The sequence below is a fragment of the Mustela putorius genome, unplaced genomic scaffold (assembly GCF_011764305.1).
Source record: "Mustela putorius furo isolate JIRA1106 unplaced genomic scaffold, ASM1176430v1.1 tig00000145_pilon_pilon_pilon, whole genome shotgun sequence".
Classification (NCBI taxonomy): Eukaryota; Metazoa; Chordata; class Mammalia; order Carnivora; family Mustelidae; genus Mustela; species Mustela putorius.
In genome coordinates, this window is record NW_025421294.1 from 30,351,790 (window position 1) to 30,368,745 (window position 16,956).

Below are 16,956 nucleotides of genomic sequence, written 5' to 3' on the forward strand. Positions count from 1 at the left end.
GCAATGGGGTTAGCTGAACTTAGCTGAGGGAAAGCCAAAGTTGCTGAAAATACATAGAAATCCCACCTTTGTCACTTTGCCACTTATCTCATCAATACACTGAGCAAACAAAGCACTAAGGTAACTGGAACGAATCACACAAACATCAAAAAAATGTGTCATACTGTCCACCTAATTAATTAAAGACTGTTCTTCAAAGTGCCCTTGATGTCTATTCAGATAGAACACATGTATTCTTATCCTTGGAGCCCCTTCTGAGACCACCGTACTTAAAATGGACTCAAATCTTGTTCCTACCCCTCAAATACTGCTCCTTCCAATTATCCAACCATTCCGTCCAAACTTTAGCCAGGAACCGGTGTACATCCACACTTCTTGCTATCTCTTTTTCCTGGCCCTCCAGATACAGCATCTGAAGACAGCCAATAGGATATTATTGCTTCCTTACTACAGTCCAAGGACACCCCTGAGTTACTGCAAAGTTCATTTCTGGGTAGTATCATCATATTGTGCCTACTTACCTGCAAATTGGGCTTAACTTTTTATTTGCTCAGTCATCTCTGTCTCAGGGATCTTGACATCTAGCCAGAGATGTATGCTGAGGAAGAGAGGGCAGTGCAACAATTGTAGATGCACTAATGGTCCAACCGCAGGTACATGAGGCATATGCAAACTTTCAGCAGACCTGCGCCTACGGGAGCGCCAGGATGGGGAGGCCAGAGTCTGTCCAAACCACCTGACTACTTTTCTGGATGAGGGGTCCCCCACACAATATCATTTGATACTGGGACTGCAAATGAGAGGGCTGTTAATCCCCACTTGATCATGAGGCTGCTCCGGTCACTGGCTTCTCCTTGAAGCCCAACTCCCAGGTGTCTCTCCTTGTTACTCTGCAGGCCTCACCAATTAAGGCCGCAGTGTTCCAGGATCTGGCTTTAAGATGAATAAAAGCCCCAGTGCTGGTGCGGGTGGAGACCACGGCAGATGCCTGGTTAGCCCCCCAAACTCCTGAGGGGAATCGGAATTCTGCCTCTTTGGAAGTGGATCAAGCTACTGGGTCTCTGCACAGACCTGCTCCCTGCCTGCAAGCGCGAGGGAATGCATGTATATTAGCATGCGTCACCACGTTCCGATGGCCCCGCCCCCTAGCAACCAGACCAGCAATCAGGATTCCTAAAGGTTTCTTTTTCTTTTTTTTTTTTTAATTTAATTTTATTTATTTATTTGACAGACAGAGATCACAAGTAGGCGGGAAGGCAGGCAGAGAGAGAGGAAGGGAAGCAGAGTCCCCCCTGAGCAGAGAGCCCGATGCGGGGCTCGATCCCAGGACCCTGGGACCATGACCTGAGCCGAAGGCAGAGGCTTTAACCCACTGAGCTACCCAGGTGCCCCACCAAAGGTTTCTTAATAGAGGTTTCTGGTTCGCCCCTTCCGTCCTTACCCTAGCAAGACTTTTCAATTCTCTCCAGCTCTGCCTACTTGGAGAACAGTTGACATTAGGTAGGGTGGATATTGGAATTAGATGCCTTGGGTGACTCATGAATCCACTTCAGTGATCTGGCTCCTCACTATCCTTCAACAGCTTTCAGATCGGAGCTTCCCTGAACCTCAAGGCATGGGTATGCGTAGAACGGACCTTTCCAGCAGGCGGTGGCTTTGGGGCTGTCCAGGCCGGTTGGGCTTTGGGATGTTCAAACCTTCTGGATATTGTCCTGGGTGGAGGGGCCCCACTGCAATACGGTCTGAAATGGCGACTACAAATGTGGCAACAATCAGTCTTCGGTGGAACCTTTATGCAAACTACACAAAAGTTATAAAATAAAACACAGGTACAAGCATCTGAGGCAACAGGGCTATAAAATGGGAGAAAAATACCTAAGCTGGTGACATTTGTCCATGTGACTACGTGTGCCTACAGAGTGACAAGAAAATACAGGAGGTCTCTAGTGTCACATAGTGGTTAAGATTATGAGCTCCCGAGACAGAATACCAGCTCAGCTACTTAATAAATGAATGATGGGTCCGCTATGTTTTTTAGACCTCACATTTAACCATAAAAATGAGAATATTCATGATATAAACCTTATAAGTTTGCACTGAGGATAAGTGACACCATATATATAGAGAGAGAGCATATATATATAGAGAGAGAGATAGATATAGCTATATGCTGTTATGTATGTGTATACACACACACACACACACACAAGCACATGAAAGAGTGGAGAAATGTTAGCAATCATGATTTAGATTATAAAAAGAATCTGGGATGAAGATGATCTGGAGGAAGCAGAAAGCTGATATAATTGTAAGGTTGAACAAGCTATACGATAAGCTATATGAAAATTATTTAAGAGTTCATATAGAACGGGGCACCTGGGTGGCTCAGTGGGTTAAAGCCTCTGCCTTCTGCTGGGGCCACGATCCCAGGGTCCTGGGATCGAGCCCTGCATTGGGCTCTCTGCTCAGCAGTGAGCCTGCTTCCTCCTCTCTCTCTGCCTGCCTCTCTGCCTACTTGTGATCTCTGTCAAATAAATAAATAAAATCTTAAAAAAAAAAAAAAAAGAATTTCTATGGAAGGAAGAACAGGCTCCAGATGAGAGAGAATCTCACTGGAGGACAGCAAAAGAAGGTGGAAAAGTGTGTGAAAGAAGGGAATGGCATCTCAAAAGCTTAATGGAAGGAAAACACAAAATGGCAATAACTTTTTTTTTTTTTTAAGATTTTAAAAGCACAAGTCAGGGGGACAGGCAGAGGGAGAGAAAGAAACAGATTCCCTGCTGAACAGGGAGCCCAAGACGAGACCAGGACCTGAGCCGAAGGCAGTCACTTAGCCAACTGAGCCACCTAGGCACCCCATGATAACTTTTACAAGATTTTATTTATTTGACAGAGAAAGAGATCACAAGTAGGCAGACAGGCAGGCAGAGAGAGAGGAGAGAAAGAAGGCTCCCTGCTAAGCAGAGAGCCTGATGCGGGGCTTGATCCCAGGACCCTGAGATCATGACCTGAGCTGAAGGCAGAGGCTTAACCCACTAAGCGACCCAGGGGCCCCACCATGATAACTTTAATAGAAAGAGAAAACACTCAAGAAAGTAAGAGGGATGAAAAAGAAACAGGAGAATTCAGACAACAGTTTAAAGCGTGAGAAAGAATAGGTTGTATCTACATTCAGTTGAAAGTTGGGGTACTGGGAATGGCCAAGCGAATAGTTGGATATGATGTGTGGTTAACAAATTGGGTGTTGATCATTGGAACAGATATAAAAAATGATTAGGAATGAAACATACCTCATGAGGACAGGAAGAAATTAATTACTTCAGGAAACTTTTACTGAACACCTACTGTGTGCTAGGTCCTCTGCTAAATCCCAAGAGATAAATAAAGCACTGGCCCTGATTTCCAGAGTTCAAAGTATAGCCTGGGAAAGACAAGAAAAGCAACAATTATAATGCAAAGGGATAAGTGCTTGTAGACATAAAAACATGGTTCTTTAAAAGAATAAAGGAAGACTATAAAGGAAGGAAATGTGGTTGACCTAGCAAGACTGACTGAGCTTATTGTCCCCACTCATTTATTCATTCATTCAATATTAATAATCTCATACAATAATACCAGATAGCATCTCCAAGAATGAATATTGAATGCTTAGGAAGACAAAGAAAGAAAGAAAAAAGTGTGAAGATAATATAGTCACTTGGTATATAGCTAGAATAATATGTAGACTGAGTTCAGTCCCGCCTCACTTCCTAAAACAAAACAAACAAACAAACAAAAAAACAGGAATTGTGTGAGGAAAAAATTATGGAAAGGGGAAATTACATACACAATAAAGCAAGAATTACACTGCCCTTAAATTCACATGAAAAATAATTGGGAAGGAAGTTGGGAAAGTTGGGAAAAGTTCTTTAAATGAAAACTGGCATCACTTGCTTTGTTCCACTACACAATATGTTGCAATTTAGAATATTCCAACATTCCTGTTACTTTGAATCTCCATTCTCCTTAAGGAAAGCACTTTCTCAGGCACATCAGATTTGAAGAACTTGAGCATCTTGAAATAAATCCCTTAATATTTATCATAGGTTCACATTATTTTAAAGTCTTAATATGACACCTGTAGCTTGAAGACTGCTTTCTACCTCTACTAAGTACTAATGGTTTATGAAAATGATCATGTCTTTCCTGGAGCTATATTAAAGGGCATAGTTGCTCTATTTTCTCTAAAACCAGTTACTTCGACTTTTACCTAAAGAGGGTAATTCCTGTTTCCTTCGCCTCTAGAGGCTTCCTTCAACCATGTCCATATCTAGTAAATAGTTCCTTTCTTAAAGTTTTTTTCATTTCTGGGCTCCTGGGTGTCTCAGTTGGTTAAGTGTCTGACTCGTGATTTCAGCTTGGGCCATGATCACAGCATTGTGAGATCAAGCCTCACGTAGGGCTCCATGCTGGGCATGGAGCTTGCTTAGGACTCTCCCTCTCCCTCTGCTCTTCCTACACTAGTGCTTGTGCACTGTCTCTCTCTCTCTCTTAAAAAAAAAAAAAAAAAAAAAAATTCATTTCTGCATTTTGACTATGCCATGTCTTTCCTGTCAGAAACCTCACCAATAGAGGTAATACAATTAAGTTTTATTTTTCTTAAAGATTTATTTATTTATTTATTTGGGAGAGCGAGCATATACATGTGGTGGGGGGGAGAGGAGCAGAGGGGGAGAATCTCCAAGCAGATGCCCTGCTAAGTGCAGAGCCCTATGCAGGGCTCAATCTGTAGACCCATGAGATCATGACCAGAGCCCAAATCAAGAGTTAGTCATCTGATTGAGCCACTCAGGCGCCCCTACGGTGAAGTTTTATGAATCATGTTTTCATGTTTCTTTACACCATTAACTGACCCCAGGATCTGGGTAGCAGAATAGCTTCATATATCTACTCACTAATGTGAAAGGCAAATATAGGTAGAGAAAAGAAGGTAATTAAGCTCTTAACAGAAATGATCATTTTATTTCATTTTAAAAACCACAACTCTTAATTTCAAGAGCTAACAAAAAGATTTTCTTGATTTCCACATGACTGACTCATCTTGAGAGTCAAGAAAACTATAAATATGGGTTAATAACATAAACCATAAAATAGGAAAAGATTCCAAATAATACTATGAGAACAGTTTTTTGCCAATGTGGAGCAGGGAGACTTTTGTTGAATTATAGAAGGAGAAGGTGGCGTTTTGGAGGGAAAGACCTGAAAAAAAGAAAACAACAACAACAACAACAAAAAGCATAAATGCAAGTGTGAAAACCTGCCCATCTGCTCTTCATTATACTGAGATCCCTAGGGTCACGCTAAAAGAAATTCCACATAGGTTTGGGTGAATCCGAGAACCAATAGAGTTATTCTTCACTTTGTGTCTCTAAGAAGGTTTTTTATCCTCAGAGGCATGTGCTTCCAAACAGTATCCAGGCAATGGCTGAGTGAATGATCTAAGCAGATGGTCTAGAGGGGAGATTCCTGGAGCCCTTTATACCCCAAGGTGGTGATGGGAAGCATGAGACAAGAGCCCCAAAGGGAAAAGAAAAATGTCCAAGAGAGAATAAAGATGGCAAAGAAGATAGAAATTGCAAGGATCTAATGTTTGCAAATCATTAACATTACCAATGGTAACTTGAGACAATAGGAACCACTTAAGCTGCTGCTCATCAACAGAAGCCAAAACAAAGGGTTTGAGGATATGATAACTATCTCCCAGTGCCTGAAGGCAAATGGCACATTAGATGCTAGGTATATAACCAAGAAGTAAAAATGAGAAAGAGGCAGTGGGGACCTGAATTAAATTGGGTAGTTACCCAAAGTGATTGAATTCTAAAACAGACATGACTGAGTTACTTGAATTGGCATATTTTTCTACCACCAGCAAACTGATGTAAATGGGAAAGAGGTAGTGATGGTCAGAATTCCAGAGTATAAAGCAAGCCCTTTACAGGTAAATAGAACCATATTAGTATTCATACTTAGAGAAAGGTGCCTGGTACTGGTGGGGATACAATAGACATTAGAGAAACTTTGCATGAGGAAAGGGAAATCATTTGGGTTTTTGAGAACAGGATGGACTGTATCTGCAAGACAGTCCAATATAAGGACGAACAACTGGGTCATTAATTCTCCTCCATCCTATAGTTTTGCTCAGAAAACAACATTAAAGGAGGGACTGATGAACAGACACATACTGCATCATCAAGGTAATTGGGTTCTGCAGCCCATCTAGAGTTGAATCTAAAGGTGAATTTAAAATATCTAAAATTTCCTCCAATCCTGTCCCTACACAAATAATGAATATATCAAAGCAATGTCACCTCAGTGAATTGGGGCTTGAGTTAATCACAGTGATTTCAATCTATTTACAGCTTCAACCTAGTTCCAGCCCAGCATATGCTGGGACAAATCTGAATGAACAGCCCTGAAACAAGCTGCCAGACAGAGAAAAGGGTTTGCCTCTCTGAGAAATAAAAAACAAAAACAAAACAAAACAAATCATATTCAATATCCAATATTCTTCTATACAGAAATCTCAGAATACAATAAAATACATTACAAACATGAAACAAGAGGAATGTGTGGCTCAGAACCAAGGGAGTCAATAGAAGAAGACTCGCAAATAGACAAGTTACTGCCATTAGCAGGCAAGGACATTAATATAATTATTAACAATATATTAAATAATTTAAAGGAAAAGATGGATATAATTTGTGAAGAAATGGGACACTTCATGAGAAAAAACAGAAATTCTAAATAGAACTAAGATCTAAAATAGACATTTTAGATCTTCAACAACTGGAATAAAAATTCTAATGGATTGTTTTTTCTTGCAATGCTCAATCTTCTCTTTATATCACGATCCAGTGATAGCTCAGCAAAATGAAGTTAAAATCAAAATAAAATACCAGAAAAGCTAAAATTAGACTTATATCTACTGGAGACGCTGTAAGGAATAAAAATTCTCACACATAACTGGTGTGAGTGTAAATGAAATAGTTTATCACTCTGAACAACCCTTTGCACATACTAATAAGATTAAACATATACCTAGTCTATGTTTTATCAATTTTACTCTTTGTCTTACATGGCCAAGGGATAAAAGGGCATGTATACACAAAAAAGTTTTATCCATGATAGCCCCAAACTGAAAACAGTTCAAACATTCACCCATAGTATAAATCATTAAAAGTTATGATATAATCAGACAATAGGATATTATAGAGTGGGGAAAAAGAACTACCACCCCATGTAACAACATGGATAAATCACAAAAACAATACATTGAGTGATGGATAGAGGACTCAAAAATGTACTACTGTATGATTGTGTTTATATGGAATTCTGAATGGGAACAAAACTAATTTATGTGACAGAGTGCATGGTTAGTTATTTATTAGAAAACATTAGGGGGAATCTTGTGGTATGTTTTGATCTAGGTGGAATTACTATGGGTACACATATGTAAAAATTCATCAAGCTGTACACTAAGATTTGTGCATTTTGCTGAATTCAAATTATATTGCAATAAATAAAAGGAAGGCACACTTTAGCATCAGCTATTGGAACAAAATGAGATGTTTCAAAATTTTCAGGATTATACAGCTAAATAAAACCATAAAAATAATAACAAAATAGTAAGTATGATTTGCTTAGAAATGATCAGAATATAGGATAACATCTGTTAAGCAGCTGTGTACACCATAATTTTGGGGGGGTGTCTCTTATTGGAGCCAGTTTATACACTATAAAATCTTAGTGTCTGTAATAGAATCCTTGAGGATCCATCTCCTGGCCATGGGACCTACACTCAGTAACTTAATCTCTGTGTTTCTGTGTGCTTCTTTGTAAAATAGAAATAATCATAATACATACCTTATAAGATTATTATGGAACAAAATGAGAAAGTATAATTAGTAGTGTGCTAGAAAGTGATAGATACCAATATATTATTTTTATTATTATTATTTGTAGTGTTATCTAAATCTGTATCCTTTTCAGATATAAATATTGGTTAAAAATAGACCATGTATCTGTTTCCAAGGAGGTCATAAATTACAAATAAAGAATTCCTTCATAATAAAGTACTTCTGAGGATTTATTCTAAAAAGTCAGAAAAGATACGTAGAGAGGCAAACTCATTCAGATGGAAAGGTTTGGGGAAGGGAGAGCACTTTATATATATGTATGCATGCATGGCTAGATAGACAATTCTATAAACAATATGTTGAAAATTTTCACAAAATTGAAGATAAAGGTCATAGACTTTAACATTTGGTTATGAAAAAAATTCTAAATGCATGTTTGTTCTTGTCATCATCTGACCCTTGTTTACAGAATAAATTCCAAAGTCCTTAGTATGACAGTAAAGGTCTTTATTTGGCCTTTTTTAGAGAAGATGAACCCTGCTCTCTTTTGTCCACAAGAAAAATTTGCAGATTCTGATGAATCTCCAATGCATTCCTTTACCATGGCATTTTATGTGGTTTTCAATGGATCTTTGCTCTTCTTCCTTTTTTGCTAGACTATGACTTCCTTAAGGAAAACAGCTCTATTTTCATCAACTTTTTATGATCAGAAATTAGTGCCTTAGTGAGAGGAATATAGTAGGCACACCAAAACTATTTATAACATGAATAACTATTTAATAGTTCAGAATTAATAAGAGAAAGTGGGAAGGGGAGTCAGAGAACTTATGCAGCTATCTGAAATTATCAGAAACATTTCTTCTTTAAATCAATATATAATATTAAGAGCAGGAGAGCCAGCATCTGCCTAAGGGGAGAATGCCAAGAAATAAAGAGATAGCAACAGTTCTTTGCTTATCATTTTCAGAGCAGCAAACAGCTATTTAGAGCCACTCATCAGTGGTGACTTAAAAAAAAAAAAAAGAAGAAGAAGATGATGGTGGAGTACTAGCAGACTGAGATGACATCAGGTCAAAGGAGTTCAGCTAGATAGTTATCAAACCATTTTGAATACCTACAAACCCAACAGGAGATCAAAGAGAAGAAGAGCAGCAATTCTAGAAACAGAAAATTGACAACTTTCTGAAAGGTAGGACCTGCGGAGAAGTAAATCTGAAGCAACAGGAAGATAGTCCATGGGGGCAGGGGCCGGCTCCCAGCAAGCTGCAGGGCAATGGAGCACAAAATCAGAACTTTTAAAAGTCTGCCCCACTGAGAGACATCGCTCCAGAGGCTAAGTGGAGGTGGAACCCTCATGGGGACAGCATGATCTCAGGTCCTGCAGGGTCACAGGGGTGATCAGGGGTGTTGGAGTGTAGCAGAGCAAGCAAGTATTAGAGCGGGGATGTCAGCTACAGAGACAGAGCCGAGGAATGAGCTCTCAGCTCGGGGTCATGTTAAATTGTAATCCGCAGCACAGTCAGACCACTGCTCTTTGAGCAGGGACCCCACAAGTGGCAGATCTGGGAGACTCACCTTCCTTCTCTTGACACAGGAATATGCTGGGTTTGGAGACTTCAAATGGGGCTGTGTGTCAGAGACAGAACTGCTTGGTCACACGCCAGGTGAGCTCAGAGCTCAGCTGGAGACCAGGCAGACAGGAATGATTGAGTGCTTTTCCCTGAGGGTGCACTGAAGAGTGGGGCCCCAGGCTCTCAGCTCCTCTGGGCTGGAGATTGGGAGGCTGCCATTTTCATTCCCATCTTCCAGAGCTCTATGGAAAGTGTTCAGGGAACAAAACCTCCTAAGAGTGAACCCGAGCAGATTACTTAGCCCATCCATGGCAAGGGCAGTGAAATTCCACCACAGGCAAAGACTTGAGAATCACTTGAGAATCACTACAACAGGTCCCTCCTCCAGAAGATCAGCAAGAACATCCAGCCAAGACCAAGCTCACTGAACAAGGAGAACAGCAGAATTCCAGAGGAGGGGAAAGCATAACAAGGGATTCATGGCTTTCTCCCCATGATTCTTTAGTCTTACACAGTTAAATAAAATTTTTTTATTTTGTTTTTTTCTTATTCTAATTTTTTTAACTTCTACTCTTTCCTCTTTTAATGTTTTTAACTAGTTTATCTTAACAATACCTTTCTTTAAAAAAATCTTTTTGAACCTGCATTATTATAGTCATATTTTATACTTCATTTTATCTAACTTTATTTTTTGTATACATATAGAGTTTTTTCTTCTAAAAATTTTTGGGGTACAACTTCTTCTAATCAAAATATAACATTAATCTAGCACAGGACATTGTTCTAGTTTCCAGCCTGAGCAAATTTTTTCCACTTTCTTTTCCCAACCAACTTATCAACTGCTTTTTTAGAATTTTTCTTAAAATTTTCATCTTTACAGTCATATTCCATCCCTTCATCATGTTTACCCTTATTTTTTTATGTATATTTTCTTCTTTCTTTAAAATTTTGGGAGTTTGTTCTAAGAGACCAACGTACACCCAAAATCAAGTGGGTGGCTCTGTTTTATTCACCAGTCTAGTATGTATGTATGTATGTATGTGTGTGTGTACGTGTGTGTGTGTGTGTGTGTATATATATATTTAATTAAAAAAATTTTTTTAACTTCTTTTTACCCCCTTACCTTTCCCCACTATTTGGGGTCTCTTCTGATTTGGTTAACAAACATTTTTCTGAGGACTTTGCCACACTTTTAGTATTTTATTCACTCCTTCATATATTCTTAACTGGATAAAATGACAAGGTGGAAAAACTCACCACAAAACAAAAAAAAAAAGAACAAGAGGCAGTACCAAAGGCTAGGGACCTAATCAATACTGACATTGGTAATATGTCAGATCTAAAGTTCAGAATGATGATTCTCAATGTGCTAACTGGGCTTAAAAAAGGCATGGAAGATATTAGGGAAACTCTGTCTGGAGAAATAAAAGCCCTTTCTGGAGAATTAAAAGAACTAAAATCTAACCAAGCTGAAATCAAAAAAGCTATTAATGAGGTGCAATAAAAAATGAAGGCTCTTACTGCTCGGATAAATGAGGCAGAAGAGAGAATTACTGATATAGAGGACCAAATGACAGAGAATAAAGAAGCTGAGCAAAAGAAGGACAAAAAACTACTGGACCATGAAGGGAGAATTTGAGAGGTAAGTGATACCATAAGATGAAACAATATTAGAATAACTGGGATTCCAGAAGAAGAAGGAAGAAATAGGGGGGCAGAAGGTATACTGGAACAAATAATTGTTGATAATTTCCCTAATATGGCAAGGGAACAAATATCAAATCCAGGAGGCCCAGAGAACCCCCCTCAAAATCATTAAGAATAGACCCACACCCCGTCATCTAATAGCAGAACTTGCAAGTCCTATGACAAAGAGAAAATCCTGAAAGCAGCCTGGGACAAGAAGTCTGTAACAAACAATGGTTAAAAATATTAGATTGGCAGCAGACTTATCCACAGAGACCTGGCAGGCCAGAAAGAACTGACATGACATATTCAGAGCACTAAATGAGAAAAACATGCAGCCAAGAATACTATATTTAGCTAGGCTATCATTGAAAATAGAAGGAGAGATTAAAAGCTTCCGGGACAAACAAAAACTAGAAGAATTTGTAAACACCAAACCAGCTCTACAGGAAATATTGAAAGGGATCCTCTAAACAAAGAGAGAGCCTGAAAGTAGTAGATCAGAAAGGAACAGAGACAATATACAGTAACAGTCATCTTACAGGCAATACAATGGCACTAAATTCGTATCTCTTAATAGTTACCCTGAATGTTAATGGGCTAAATGCCCCAATCAAAAGACACAGGGTATCAGAATGGATACAAAAACACAACCCATCAATATGCTATCTACAAGAAACTCATTTTAGACCAGAAGATACCTCTAGATTTAAAGTGAGAGGCTGGAAAACAATTTACCATGCTAATGGACATCAAAAGAAAGCTGGGGTGGCAATCCTTACATCAGATCAATTAGATTTTAAGCCAAAGACTATAATAAGGGATGAGGAAGGACACTATATGGTACTCAAAGGCTCTGTCCAACAAGAAGATCTAACAATTTTAAATATCTATGCCCCTAACATGGGAGCAGCCAACTACATAAACCAATTAAAAACAAAATCAAAGAAACACATCAACAATAATACAATAATTGTAGGTACTTTAACATCCCCCTCACAGAAATGGACAGATCATCCAAGCAAAAGATCAACAAGGAAATAAGGGACTTAAATGACACATTGGACCAGATGGACATCACAGATATATTCAGAACATTCCTCCCAAAGGAACAGAATACATATTCTTCTCTAGTGCACATGGAACATTCTCCAGAATAATCACATCTGAATCACAAATCAGGTCTCCACTGGTACCAAAGATTGGGATCATTCCCTGCATTTTTTCAGACCACAATACTCTGAAGCTAGAACTCAATCACAAGAGGAACGTTGGGAAGAACTCAGATCCATGGAGGCTAAAGGGCATTCTAGTAAAAAATGAATGGGTCAACCAGAAAATTAAAGAAGAATTTTAAAAATTCCTGAAAACCAATGAAAATGAAACACAACTGTACAAAATCTTTGGGACACAGCAAAGGTGGTTCTGAGAGGAAAGTATATAGCGATACAAGCCTTTCTCAAGAAACAAGAAAGATCTCAAGTACACAGCCTACCTCAACATTTAAAGGAGCTGGAGAAACAACAGGGGAAAAAAAAAAAAAAAAAAAAAAAAAAAAAAAAGCAAGCCTAAGCCCAGCCAGAGAAGAGAAATAATAAAGATCAGAGCATAAATCAATGAAATAGAAACCAAAATAACAGTAGAACAAATTCATGAAACTAGGAATTGGTTCTTTGAAAGAACTAATAATATTGATAGACCCCTGGCCAGACATATTCAAAGGAAAAGAGAAAGGACCCAAATAAATAAAATCACGAACAGAAGAGGAGAGATCACAACCAACACCAAAGAAATACAAACAATTATAAAAACATATTATGAGCAATTCTACGCCAACAAATTTGACAATCTGGAAGAAATGGATGCATTCCTAGAGACATATAAACTACCACAACTGAACCAGGAAGAAATAGAAAACCCAGACCCTTAACCAGTAAGGAGATTGAAGGAGTCATCAAAATACTCCAACAAACAAGAGCACAGGGCCAGATGGGTTCCCAGGGGAATTTTACCAAACATTTAAAGAAGAATTAATACCTATTCTCCTGAAACTATTCCAAAAAATAGAAATGGAAGGAAAACTTCCAAACTCATTTTATGAGGTCACCATTACCTTGATCCCAAAACCAGACAAAGACCCCACCAAAAAAGAGAATTACAGACCAACATCCTTGATGAGAACAGATGTGAAAATTTTCACCAAAATACTAGCCAATAGGATCCAACAGTACATTAAAAGGATTATTCACCATGACCAAGTGGTATTTATTCCTGGGCTGCAAGGTTGGTTCAACATCCTCAAATCAATCAATGTGATACAGCACATTAATAAAAGAAAGAACAAGAATCATATGATACTCTCAATAGATGCTGAAAAAGCGTTTGACAAAGTACAGCATCCTTTCCTGATCAAAACTCTTCAAAGTGTAGGGATAGAAGTTACATGCCTCAATATCATCAAAGCCATCTATGAAAAACCCACAGCGAATATCATTCTCAATGGGGAAAAACTGATAATTTTTTCCATAAGGTCAGAAACATGGCAGGGATGTCCACTATCACTACCACTATTCAACATAGGACTAGAAGTCCTAGCCTCAGCAATCAGACAAAAAAAAAGAAATGAGTCATCTGAATCCACAAAGAAGAAGTCAAGCTATCACTCTTTGCAGATAATATGATAGTTTATGTGGAAAACCCAAAAGACTCCACTCCAAAACTGCTAGAACTCAAACAGGAATTCAGTAAAGTGTCAGGATATAAAATCAATGCACAAAAATCAGTGACATTTCTATACATCAACAGTGAGACAGAAGAAGGAGAAATTAAGGAGTCTATTCCATTTACAACTGCACCAAAAACCATAAGACACCTAGGAATAAACCTAACCAAAGAGGCAAAGAATCTGTACTCAGAAAACTATGAAGTACTCCTGAAAGAAATTGAGGAAGACACAAAGAAATGGAAAAATGTTCCATGCTCATGGATTGGAAGAACAAACATTGTGAAAATGTCCATGCTACCTAAAGCAATCTACATATTTAATGCAATCCCTATCAAAATACCATCGATTTTTTTTTCAAAGAAATGTAACAAATAATCCTAAAATTTATATGGAACCAGAAAAGACCCTGAATAGCCAGAGGAATGTTGAAAAGAAAACCAAAGTTGGTGGCATCACAATTCCAGACTTCAAGCTCTGTTACAAAGTTGTAATCATCAAGACAGGATGGTCCTGGCACCAAAAGAGACACATAGATTAATGGAACAGAATAGAGAGCCCAGAAATAGACCCTCAACTCTATGGTCAACAAATCTTTGACAAAGCAGGAAAGCATGCCCAATGGAAATAAAACAGTCTCTTCAACAAATGGTGTTGGGAAAATTCAACAGCCACATGCAGAAGAAGGAAACTGGACCATTTTCTTACAACACCCACAAAAAAAAGACTCAAAATGGATGAAAGACCTCAATGTGAGACAGGAATCCATTAAAGTCCTTGCTGCACAGGCAGCAACCTCTTCGACCTCAGCTGCAGCAACTTCTTCCTAGGAACATCACCAAAGGCAAGGGAAGCAAGGGCAAAAATGAATTATTAGGACTTCATCAAGATCAAAAGCTTTTGCACAACAAAGGAAACAGTTAACAAAACCAAAAGACAACCGACAGAATGGAAGAAGATTTTGCAAATGACATATCAGATCAAGGACTAGTATCCAAAATCTATAAAGAACTTATCAAACTCAACGCCCAAAGAATAAATAATCCAATCAAAAAATGGGCAGAAGATATGAACAGACGTTTCTGCAAAGAAGACATCCAGATGGCCAACAGGCACATGAAAAAGTGCTCAATATCACTTGGCATCGGGGAAATAAAAATCGAAACCACAGTGAGATACCTCCTCACACCAGTCAGGATGGCTAAAATTAACAAGTCAGGAAATGACAGATGCTGGCGAGGATGCAGAGAAAGGGGAACCATCCTACACTGTTGGTGGGAATGCAAGCTGGTGCAGGAAAACAGCATGGAGGTTCCTCAGAAAGTTGGAAATAGAGCTACCCTATGACCTAGCAATAGCACTACCGATTATTTACCCTAAAGACACAAATGTAGTGATCCAAAGGGGCACGTGCACCCAAATGTTTATAGCCAAAATGTCCATAGTAAGCAAACTTTGGAAAGAACCTAGATGTCCATCAACAGATGAATGGATAAAGAGGAGGTGGTATACACACACACACGTGTACATACATATACATATATATATGTATATATATATATATATATATACACACATATATATATATATATATACATATAATGAAATACTATGCAGCCATCAAAAGAAATGAAATCTTGTCTTTTGCAGTGACGTGGATGGAACTAGAGGATATTATGCTGAGGGAAATAAGTCAATCAGAGAAAGACAACTATCATATGATCTCCCTGATATGAGGAACTTGAGAGGCAAAGTGGGGGCTTTGGGGGGTAGGGAAGGAAAATATGAAACAAGATGGGATCAGGAGGGAGATAAACCATAAGAGACTCTTAATCTCACAAAACAAACTGAGGGTTGCCGGGGGAGGGAGTATGGAGAGGGTGGTTGGGTTATGGACATTGGGGAAGGTATGTGCTATGGTGAGTGCTGTGAAGTGTGTAAGCATGACGATTCATAGACCTATACTCCTGGGACAAATAATACATTATATGTTAAAAGAAAAAAAAAGATGATGATGATAATGATTTACTACAATGGAAAAAAAACAGTAAATAATTTCTAAAACCCCATTATTGGAAGTTGAAAATATCCATGGATATTGAAATACATGTAAATCAGAACTGTTCTGTATGATAAACAAACAAACAAATAAAACCCCACAGGGCACAGAAGAGGGTGACAGATTACAAGAAAACAATGACATGGTGAAAAATTGCTAAAAAACATGCATGGATCATCTACTGGAGTGTAAGTGATATTGTTCAGTTGCTGGACAATTTTAAACATGTATCATATCTATGATTCTTTAATATAAAAAAGATTTTCTTTTCAGTTTTTAGATTCTCTTATGAACCACTGGTAAACAAAAATGCTGGATTTACCTGTATGAAAGTGCCAGGTTCCTCAGAGTAGTAGAAAATTGCTGGAGAAGTGAAGCAAGCAAGTAAACATCCTCTTCTGAGATTTAAATTTCCAATGCTGAAGACTTCTATCTAATTAAAACTGCAGACTGACACATCTTCCTATCATGGCATTCGCAGCCTGCTAGAAATCCTTTGTTTCTGTGAGAGACTGACAGGCAACTTTATAAAAGGTGTTCTATGAAGCGCTTTTGAAACTTACAGGGGGATTACTTACACTGTGTATTTCAGTGAATACACTTTTTTCTTGAGAAAAAAAAAGTTCAACTCTTGATCCTTTTCTTAATGGCTCGGTACATCATTTTGTTTGTTTCAATTTGTCTGATATTGAGCTTAAAATTTTGAGCTTTGAAAGAGTCCATGTTTCTTCCCCAAGCTCTACTCTCCAATTTTTAGGAGAGGAAGAAGATGAAGTCAATTTCTAAGCATACTGAGTGTATTGTAGATTTAAAAGGGCCACATGTTCTTCATAATTATTTCCAGTGAGGAGAGCAGGATTCCCCTTCCTAAGTGACTTGTGTGATGAACGAACAGAATGTGGCAGACTTCTAAAGCTAAGGGAGGGGTGGAGGGATGGGGTAACTGGGTGATGGCATTGTGGGCACTTGAAGTGATGAGCACTGGGTGTTATACACAACTTGTGAATCACTGAACACTACATC